The 9,871-nt window shown below is 45.7% G+C and overlaps 1 protein-coding gene across 2 annotated transcripts in view; it reads right to left on the reverse strand.

Annotated features, from left to right (window-relative positions):
• LOC121282576 (zinc finger protein 76-like) overlaps positions 1-897 on the reverse strand; it is a 59,755-nt gene extending 58,858 nt beyond the window's left edge. For both annotated transcript variants that reach the window (XM_041196322.1, XM_041196321.1), the window contains exon 1: positions 809-897. The gene's annotated coding sequence lies outside the window, so the exon portion shown is untranslated. The remainder of the gene's footprint in view (positions 1-808) is intronic.
• Positions 898-9,871: the final 8,974 nt, after the last annotated feature.

A 9,871-nucleotide genomic window follows, 5' to 3' on the forward strand; every position in this document is an offset into this window, starting at 1 on the left:
CACGAAAAATTAAACCTAAAAAGCCTGATGGAGTGAAATAGGTAGAAATTGCAACATTTATAATCAGATTCAAAAGATGGATCAACATCATGAAAAGAACTATTATTTTAGTTGCTATGAATAATCACGTTAACAAAATGACAAATAAACGAATGTGCATTTTAAATGAGATGGGGACCCAAATCACAACCATCAAATCAGTCTGGGTGATGTATTTTTGATGATATGTACAATGACCTCCTCGTTTCCACGGTTACTGGGTAAAAGACCAGTAGAGCTGAAAAAATACACAGCCAGGCTCATCCACGTCTGAAGCAAGGAAACGGTTAAAGTTTGGAGACTACTCCCTCCCTCCCTTGCTCTGAAACCAAGGTGCAGGCTGCACCCTCCAAACATTCACCTACCCACCCCCCACCCACATGCTCTACATGGGCAGCAGTGCCTGGGTGTATTTCAGACACCCCTCCCCCTCGGTGCAGCCCCAGTACACTTGCAGGGCTGACTGTGTCCGATTATAGTGCCAGGCCCCAGTTTGCAGCAGAGGAAGCTGAGCGAGGGAGAGAGAGACATCTTGGACGGTTTCATCCATCAGCGCAGGAGCACGGGGCGGGACTGGCGGACTAAAAGCCTGCGCTAGGCCGGGAGCAGCCCGCTGTTTGCATTCGGAGGGTGAGAAGATAGGAGAAGGGGTCGCCTCTATCAAGATTGTGGCCGTGCTCTCGCCGCCGCACCTCCCCCTGCCTCTCACTCCGGCGCCTCTCCGGGCCGGCAGCTGCTGCAACGCCGACTGGGAAAAATTTTTACTAACCTTTTTTTCCAACAATTCCTCCGTGCGACCGCCATGCACCAGGGCTGTGGCGGGAATCGCCGCCCCCAAACAGGCATCGGCAAATGTCAGCCGCGCCGAGGCAATGCCACAGAGCATGAATATTCAGCGTCCCGGGTGCGCACTCTCTGCCCCTCCCCCACCACCAACACCATCGAACACGCATGAAGCGACCGTTGCCAGCAGCGCAGCGGGGTGATATTCAGGGTCCGGGGCCACCCCACACGCCACCGTGTCGCCCCGAAACAGCATTTCGCAAATGCTACGGGTGCTGCGCCGACGCTGGAGACGACGTATTCAGGGTCCTGGGTACCTAAGCCGCCACAAAGCCACAAAAGTCCTGAAATGTTCCGCCCCTCAACGTGCGTAAAAAAAACATCGAGACCGGGAGGATTTTCTCGGCTTATAATCAGACGCCGGGGTAAAATTCATTCTCCCTGCCGAAGCATTAAAAAATTGAATGAAATGCGCGATTGGGTAGGGACAATGTGTATTTGTAGAGTGATGATGTGCAGTAAAATATTGTAAAACTCAGTAGGGCCTAGTGAAATGGTCGGTACTGGTGGTTCAGGAGAGTGAAAGTCTTTGGCTAGGCTGCTCCTTATTGTCAAATACTAAAGGGCACTCGAGACCATGTGGGAATTGGCTGGAATTTCACCGATGATAATTCATTTAAAGGTTCGATTGTTAACTATTATAATCACTTAATAGCTTAAGATAGAGAAAAAAAGAACTTGACATTCCTATAGCATCTTTCACAACCTCAGCTCCTCCCATAAGCGTTTTACAGCCAATCAAGTCCTTGCAAAGTGTCGTCACCATTATAGGAAAAATTAGCGGAGGAATGATGTTGGGAATGGAAGCAGAGTTGGCCCAAGCGGAGTCAGTAATAAATTCAAACAATGAAGTACATCAATCTTGACTTCTATTAACCCATCAGCAGGTTTACATCTTCAGCAGTAGTTTATTGTTCTGTTAGCCTACTTTTAGAAGACATGTTGGATTGTTCCTGCTGGCGCATACCATCAAAATAAATGGCATCAATTAGTCTTCAAATACTCCTTTCTACTGATGAAGGGATAAGCAGAACTACATAATGAGACAATCATACCCTTCACAGAAGTGAAAAGACATTAAAGAAACAAATGGCAGCATCTGTGGGGAGAGAAACAGAGTTAACGTTTCAAGTCCCTATGACCCTTCTTCAGAGCATTCAGAGCAGTTCATAGGAACTTGAAACATTAACTCTGTTTCCAGCATTTTCTGTTTTTTGTTTCAGATTTCCAGCGTCCGCAGTATTCTACTTTTATATTAAAGAAACAAATACTTGGCATCATACCACATCATATTTCACACCAGTCGGCTTATAATGAATGGCTAACATTGTACAACACAGTGTCGCAATCACATAAAAGGTGTTTCTTCAAAGGCAAGCAATGTCTTGATTTTAAAATTCTAGTCCCTGTTTTCAAATCCCTCCATGATCTTAACCCTCCCTATCTCTGTAATATCTTCCAGCCCCACAACCCTCCAAGATATCTGCACTCTAATTCTGGCCTCTTGCACATTCACAGACATAATTGCTCCACCATTGGTGTCCCATAAGACACTTATTAAAACCTAGCTCTTTGACCAATCACTTGGTCAACTGACCTAGTAGCCCCTTATGTGGTTTGGTGTTATACTATGTTTTATAATGCTCTTAACACCTGTCATAGGGAAAATGTTAGAAGCTATTATTAAATAAGTTATAGCAGAGCACTTGGATAAGCTCAAGGTCATCAGGCAGAATCAATGTAATTTTGTGAAAGGGAAATTGTGTTTAACCAACTTATTGGCGTTCTTTGAGGAAGAAACATGTGCTATGGATAAAGGGGGACCAGTGGATGTACTGTACTTAGATTTCCAGAAGACATTTGATAAAATGCCACATCAAAGGTTATTGTGGGAAATAAGAGCTCATGGTATGGGGGTAACATATTGGCATGGATAGAAGATTGGATGGGCTAACAGGAAGCAGAGAGTAGGCAAAAATGGGCCTTTTTCAGGTTGGCAAGATGTAAACAAGTGGCATCCCACAGGGATCAGTGCTGGGACCTCAACTATTTACAATTTATATAAATGACTTGGATCAAGGGATACAGGGGATGGTTGCTAAATTTGCTGATGACTCAAAGATAGATAGGAAAGTAAGGTGTAATGAGGGCTTGGGATGCTACAAACAGATATAGGTAGGTTAACAAAAACAAAGGTACCTGGAAAAACTCAGCAGGTCTGACAGCATCTGCGAAGAGGAATACATTTAATGTTTCTAGTCCATATGACTCTTCAACAGAACTAAGGAAAAGTAGAAAAGAGGTGAAATATAAGCTGGTTTAAGGGGTGGTGGGACAGATAGAGCTGGATAGAGGGCCAGTGATAGGTGGAGATTGTCAAAAGATGTCGTAGACAAAAGGACAAAGAGGTGTTGACGGTGGTGATATTATCTAAGAAATGTGCTAATGGTGACATTAAGGGTAGAAAGCAGGACGAGCAAGGTACAGATTGCCCTAGTGGGGGTGGGGTGGGGGGAAGGGATCGAAATAGGCTAAGAGGTAGAGATAAAACAATGGATGGAAATACATTTAAAAATAGTGGAAATAGGTGGGAGGAGAAAAATATATATAAATTATTGGTAAAAGGGGGATCGGAAAGGGGGTGGGGATGGAGGAGAGAGTTCATGATCTAAAGTTGTTGAACTCAATATTCAGTCCAGAATGCTGTAAAGTGCCTAGTCGGAAGATGAGGTGCTGTTCCTCCAGTTTGCGTTGAGCTTCACTGGAACATTGCAGCAGGCCAAGGATGGACATGTGGGCATGAGAGCAGGGTGGTGTGTTGAAATGGGAGGTCTGGGACATGCGGACAGACCAAAGGTGTTCCGCAAAGCAGTCACCCAGTCTGTGTTTGGTCTCCCCAAAGTAAGGAAACCGCGTTGGGAGCAGCGAATGCAGTGGACTAAATTGAGGGAAGTGCAAGTGAAATGTTGCTTCGCTTGAAAGGAGTGTTTGGGCCTTTGGATGGTGAGGAGGGGGGAAGTAAAGGGGCAGGTGTTGCACCTTCTGCGATTGCATGGGAAGGTGCCGTGGGAGGGGGTAGAGGTGTAGGGGATGATGGAGGAGTGGACCAGGGTGTCCCAGAGGGAACAATCCCTGCGGAATGCCGCCAGGAGTGGTGAAGGGAAGATGTGTTTGGTGGTGGCATCATGCTGGAGTTGGCGGAAATGGCGGAGGATGATCCTTTGAATGCGGAGGCTGGTGGGGTGATAAGTGAGGACAAGGGGGACCCTATCATGGTTCTGGGAGGGAGAAGAAGGTGTGAGGGCGGATGCGCGGGAGATGGGCCGGACACGGTTGAGGGCCCTGTCAACCACCGTGGGTGGAAAACCTGGGTTAAGGAAGAAGCAGGACATGTCAGAGAAACTGTTTTTGAAAGTGGCATCATCAGAACAGATGCGACGGAGCCGAAGGAACTGAGAGAATGGGATGGAGTCCTTACAGGAAGCGGGGTGTGAGGAGCTGTAGTCAAGTTAGCTGTGGGAGTCCGTAGGCTCGTAATGAATATCGGTGGACAGTCTATCACCAGAAATTGAGACAGGTCAAGGAAGGGAAGGGAAGTGTCACCTTCAGTCTGTTCGCAAGCATGACCCATACCTCCCGGTCGCTTGCCATTTCAACACACCACCCTGTTCTCATGCCCACATGTCCATCCTTGGCCTGCTGCAAACTGGAGGAACAGCACCTCATCTTCCGACTAGGCACTTTACAGCCTTCTGGACTGAATATTGAGTTCAACAACTTTAGATCATGAACTCTCTCCTCCATCCCCACCCCCTTTCCGATCCCCCTTTTACCAATAATTTACATATATTTTTCTCCTCCCACCTATTTCCATTATTTTTAAATGTATTTCCATCCATTGTTTTATCTCTACCTTTTAGCCTATTTCGATCCCTTCCCCCCACCCCACCCCCACTAGGACAATCTGTACCTTGCTCGTCCTGCTTTCTACCCTTAATGTCACCATTAGCACATTTCTTAGATAATATCATCATCGTCAACACCTCTTTGTCCTTTTGTCCATGACATCTTTTGACAATCTCCACCTATCACTGGCCCTCTATCCAGCTCTACCTGTCCCACCACCCCTTAAATCAGCTTATATTTCACCTCTTTTCTATTTTTCCTTAGTTCTGTTGAAGAGTCATATGGACTAGAAACATTAAATGTATTCCTCTCCGCAGATGCTGTCAGACATGCTGAGTTTTTCCAGGTTTTTTGTTTTTGTTTTGGATTTCCAGCATCTGCAGTTTTTTGCTTTTATTATAGATAGGTTAAGTTTGTGGGCAAGGATCTGGCAGATGGAGTACAATGTGGGAAAATGTGAAATTAGCTCCCATTAACCATGCCATAAAGAGGTGGAGCTTTCTGTGACAATGAAAAAAACAAAAGACATAGCAGTGACCAGATTTTCAATCTCCTCCATTTCTCAACTGTAGGGCAGACATGATTCATTATAGTTGCAGACCGTGTGATAACAGTCCAGCGTGCACAGTTTGACAACTTATATTGTGCTTTCAACATAATACAACAACCCAAAGTTCTTCACAGGAGTGTTATAAAACAAAACATGACACTGAGTTGTATAAGGAGATATTAGCCTAGGCTTTTGCTCCTGAAGCAGGCAGCTCGAGTTGGGAAATTTGCTGGCTTGGAGATCGGAGGTGGCTGCAGTGGTGGCTGAGTGCCAAAGCAGGCTGTCTAAAAGGCCCCTGTCCGTCCTCTGGGACTTCATTCCAGTTGTTTGCTTATAGTTTAAGCCCTCACCACTCACATCCCCACTCCCTTAGCCACCTCCATGCCAACCCATGCCCTCCACCCATCCCAATGGCACCTCATACTCTCCATGCCACATATAAGAAACATATAAGATCCTGAGGGGTCTTGACTGGGTGGGTGTGGAGAGGATGTTTCCTCTTGTGGAAGAATCTAGAACTGGGGGTCACTATTTAAAAATAAGGGGTCGCCCATTTAAAACAGAAGATATGACATTTTTTCACTCAGAGGGCAGAATTTTACGACAGCGGGATTTTACGTAAAATTCTGCCCAGAGGGTTTTGAGTCTTTGGAACTGTCTTCCTGAAGAGGTGGTGGAAGCAGAGTCTGAATACTTTTAAGGCAGAGGTGGATCGATTCTTGGTAAGCAAGTGGGTGATAGGTTATTGGCGGTAGGTGGGATGCAGATTTCAGGTTACTATCAGGTCAGCCATGATCTTATTAAATGGTAGAGTAAGCTCAAGGGGCTGAATGACCTATTCCTGCTCCTTGTTCATACATTCATATGAAGCACCTTAAGATGTTTCCATTACAGTAAAGGCACCAAATTGTTGTTGAATTCTGCATTCTAACCACTCTAGGAAAAGCAGTTTTTTCCTGAATTCCTCATAGAATTTATCTTATATTTATCACCCCTAGTTTTGGTCTCCCAGGTAACTCAAAATACCTGTATATCTAACCTTTCATCTCAAAGAACTCTATCAGGCCTATCAAAGTTTTCTCATTTTTTAGAGAATTCTGTTCAATCTTGATTGATAGCTATGACTTCTCAGTTACAGTATCATCCTTGTATTTTTGCATCTTCTCCTTTTATGATCAGAAAGAGAATGATGTAATGATCTATGATAGAGAAAAGGTAAAGAGTGGGACTGTTGGTGAATAGGAAGGTGTGGCTAAAGTTACTGGTATTACCCATAAATAAACTGAGCATTTAGACCCTAGGTAATAAGGGGTTGTCTACATTGTAGCCTCCCTTCCATTTCCTTGGTCCTTCTACCATCTTGTTCCTGCCCCATATGGCCATTCTGAAGAGGAAGGATTCAACAGCCCCTGAGATCTGGCGTAGGGATCTTAAAGCATGGGCCTGTTCCTCCTGAGGCAGGCACCATGTAAACTTTGTGCTGCCTGATTATTTAAATGATTCCTGTGTGCAGCCCAGCACCAAACACTGTTGAGTGGCTGCATGCCTCAGCAGGGGACCAAAGTTCATGTGGCTGGTGTCACTAGTATGCAATATTTAAAGGTAGGGGGAGCCATTGGCATAGTGGTATTGTCACTGGACTGGTAATCCAGAGACCCAGGGTAATGCTCTGGGGACCTAGATTCAAATTTGAATTTGAATTCAATAAAAATCTAGAATTAAAAGTCTAATGATGATCATGTAACCATTGTTGATTGGCATAAAAAGCCAACTGGTTCCCTAATGTCCTTTAGGGGAGGAAATCTGCTATCCTCACCTGGTCTAGTCGACAATAATGTGGTTGACTCTTAAATGGCCTAGCAAGCCACTCAGTTGTATCAGACTGCTAACAAGCCAATAAAAAGGAATGAAACCGGATGGACGACCCAGCATCAACCTAGACATTGGAAACGACAACAGCAAACTCAGACCTGTCGACTCTGCAAAGTCCTTCTTACTGAAATTTGGGGCTTTTGCCAAAATTGAGAGTGCTGTCTCATAGAATAGCAATAGCAGTCATACTCACGGAATAATACCTTATAGATCATGTCCCAGACGCCACCATCACCATCCCTGGGTATGTTGTGTCCCACTGGCAGGACAGACCCAGCAGAGGTAGTGGCACAGTGGTATACAGGTGGGAGGGAGTTGCCCTGGGAGTCTTCAACATTGGGTCCAGCCCCCATGAAGCCTCATGGCATCAGGTCAAACAAGGGCAAAGAACCTCCTGCTGATTACCACGTATCGCCCTCCCCCTGCTTAGCTGATGAATCAGTGCTCCTCCATGTTGAACACCACTTGGAGGAATCACCAAGGGTGGCAAGGGCGCAGAATGTACTCTGGGTGGGGGACTTCAATGTCCATCAGCAAGAGTGTCTTGATCGCACCACCTCAGACTGAGCTGGCTGAGCCCTAAAGGACATAATTGGGTCTCTGGCAGGTAGTGAGGGAGCCAACAAGGGGCAAAAACATTCTTGACTTCATTCTCACCGAATTACCTGCTGCAGATGCATCAGTCCATGATAGTATCAATAGGAGTGACCACAGCACTGTTCTTGTGTATACAAAGATGGAATGATGCTGTCTTCACATCGAGGATACCCTGTATAGTACTACCATCGTGCTAAATGGGATAGTTTTCGAACAGATCTAGCAACTCAAGACTGGGCATCCACGAGGTGCTGTGGGACATCAGCAGCAGTAGAATTGTATTCACCCACAATCAGTAACCTCGTGGCTCAGCATATCCCCCACTCTACCATTACCATCAGGCAAGTGGATCAATGAAGAATGCAGGAGGGCATGCCAGGAGCAGCACCAGGCATACCTAAAAATAAGGTGTCAACCTGGTGAAGCTACAACACAGGACTACTTGTGTGCTAATCAGCATAAGCAGCAAGTGATAGTCCGAGCTAAGCAATTCCACAATCAACAGATCAGATCTAAGCTCTGTAGTCCTGACACATCCAGTTGTGAATGGTTGTGTACAATTAAACAACTCACTGGAGGAAGAGGGTCCACAAATATCCCCATCCACAGTGATGGGGGAGCCCAGCACATAAATTCAAAAGATAAGGCTTAAGCATTTGCAAGAATCTTCATCCAGAAGTGCTGAATGAATGATCCATCTCCACCTCCTCCAGAGGTCCCCAGCATCACAGATGTCAGTCTTTAGCCAATTCGATTCACTCCACGTGATAATAAAAAATGGCTGAAGGTACTGGATACTGCAAAGGTTCTGGGCTCTGACAATATTCCAGCAATAGTACTGAAGGCTTGTGCTCCAGAACTTGCTTCACCCCTAGCCAAGCTGTTCCAATACAGCTACAACACTGGTATCTATCCGACTATGTGGAAAATTGCTCAGGTATGTCCTGTACACGAAAAACATGACCAATCCAACTCGGCCAGTTACCGCTCCATTAGTCTACTCCCGATCATCAGTAAAATGATGGAAGTGGTCATCAATGGTGCTATCAAGCAGCACATGCTTAGCAATAACCTGCTCACTGATACTCAGTTTGAGTTCCGCCAGGGTCACTCAACTTTTGACGTCATTACAGCCTTGGTTCAAGCATGGACAAAAGAGCTGAAATCCAGAGGTGAGGTGAGAGTGGCTGCCCTTGACATCAAGGCAGCATTTGACCAAGTGTGGCATCAAGGAGTCCAAGCAAAACTGGAGTCAAAGGGAATCAGGGGGAAAACTCTCCACTGGTTGGAGTCCTACCTGGGTCAAAGGAAGATGGTTGTGGTTGTTGGAGGTCAATCATCTCAGTTCCAGGACATCATTGCAGGCCCACCTAAAGCCCAACCATATTCAGCTGCTTCATCAATGACCTTCCTTTCATCTTAAGATCAGAAGCAGGGGTGGTCGCTGATAATTGCACAATGTTCAGCACCATTCATGACTCCTCAGATACTGAAGTAGTTCATGTCCAAACACAGCAAGACCTGGACAATATCCAGCCTTGGACTGACAAGTGGCAAGTAACACAAGTGCTAGGTGATGACCATTTCCAACAAGAGCGAATCTAACTATCGCCCCTTGATGTTCAATGACATTACCATTGCTGAATCCCCCCCACTATTAACATCATGGGGGTTACCATTGACCAGAAACTGAACCAGACTAACCATATAAATATTGTGGCTACAAGAGCAGGTCAGAGGCTATTAGGCCTGCAGTGAGTAACTCATCTCCTAACTCCCCAAAGCCTGTCCACCATCTACAAGGCACAAGTCAGGAGTGTGATGGAATATTCCCCACTTGCCTGGATGAGTACAGCTCCAACAACACTCAAGAAGCAAGAATGCCAGTCTTTAGTCAATTCGATTCTCTCCATGTGATATCAAGAAACGGCTGAAAGCACTGGATACTGTGAAGGCTATGGGCCTTGACAATATTCCGGCAATAGTACTGAAGACTTGTGCTCCAGATATGGCTGCACCCCTAGTCAAGCTGTTCCAGTACAGTTACAACACTGGCATCTACCT

This window comes from Carcharodon carcharias, chromosome 9 (assembly GCF_017639515.1).
Source record: "Carcharodon carcharias isolate sCarCar2 chromosome 9, sCarCar2.pri, whole genome shotgun sequence".
Classification (NCBI taxonomy): domain Eukaryota; kingdom Metazoa; phylum Chordata; class Chondrichthyes; order Lamniformes; family Lamnidae; genus Carcharodon; species Carcharodon carcharias.